The sequence below is a fragment of the Tupaia chinensis genome, unplaced genomic scaffold (assembly GCF_000334495.1).
Source record: "Tupaia chinensis unplaced genomic scaffold, TupChi_1.0 Scaffold144370_1, whole genome shotgun sequence".
Classification (NCBI taxonomy): domain Eukaryota; kingdom Metazoa; phylum Chordata; class Mammalia; order Scandentia; family Tupaiidae; genus Tupaia; species Tupaia belangeri.
The window spans coordinates 1222-1896 of record NW_006204230.1 but is presented as its reverse complement, the minus strand read 5'-3'; the positions used below and the strand labels follow the sequence as shown (position 1 = coordinate 1896).

The 675-nt window shown below is 33.5% G+C and overlaps 1 protein-coding gene across 1 annotated transcript in view; it reads right to left on the bottom strand.

Moving 5' to 3' along the window:
- The window catches only part of LOC102497543 (vomeronasal type-2 receptor 116), a gene marked incomplete at its 5' end in the record, with an annotated part of 21189 nt that overhangs the window by 19676 nt on the left and 838 nt on the right, over positions 1-675 (bottom strand). The window lies entirely within an intron of this gene.

Here is a 675-nt window from a genome sequence, read left to right as displayed (position 1 = left end):
TCCCTATTAGAATGTTATTTATTTTATTCTCTTTTCTGATTGTGTTGGCTAGCACTTCCAGCACTATTTTGAAAAGGAGAGGAGAAAGTGGGCAGCCTTGTCTTTTACTAGTTTTTAACAGAAAAACTTTCAGATTTTCCCCATAAAGTATAATAATAGTTGTGGATTCTTCATAGATTGTTTTTATTGTGTTCAGAAATGTCCTTTCTGTGCCGATTTTTCTGAGTCTTAAGTATGAGGGGATGTTGTATTTTATCAAATGATTTTTCTGCATCAATTGATATGACCATGTGGTTTTTATCTTTATTTCTGTTACTTTGTGTACTACATTTATTGTTTTGTGTATGTTGAACCACACTTGCATTCCTGGAATAAAGCTTACTTGGTCATGATCTACCATCTTTTTTATGTATCATTAGGTACAATTTGCTAGTATGTTATTGAGAATTTTTGCTTCTATATTGGCCCTTAGTATTCCTTTATGTCCTGCCCTTGTCTATTTTGGAGATAAGGGCAATGGAGGCTTCATAAAATAAATTTTAGAGGGTTTCTACGTTTTTGGTTTTTGGAAATAGTTTGAGTATAATGAGAGTTAGCTCTTCTTTAGAAGTTTTCTAGAATTGGGACCAGTAGTTAGTGTAATGGCTATGACGCTGAACTCCCAAGTAGTCGACT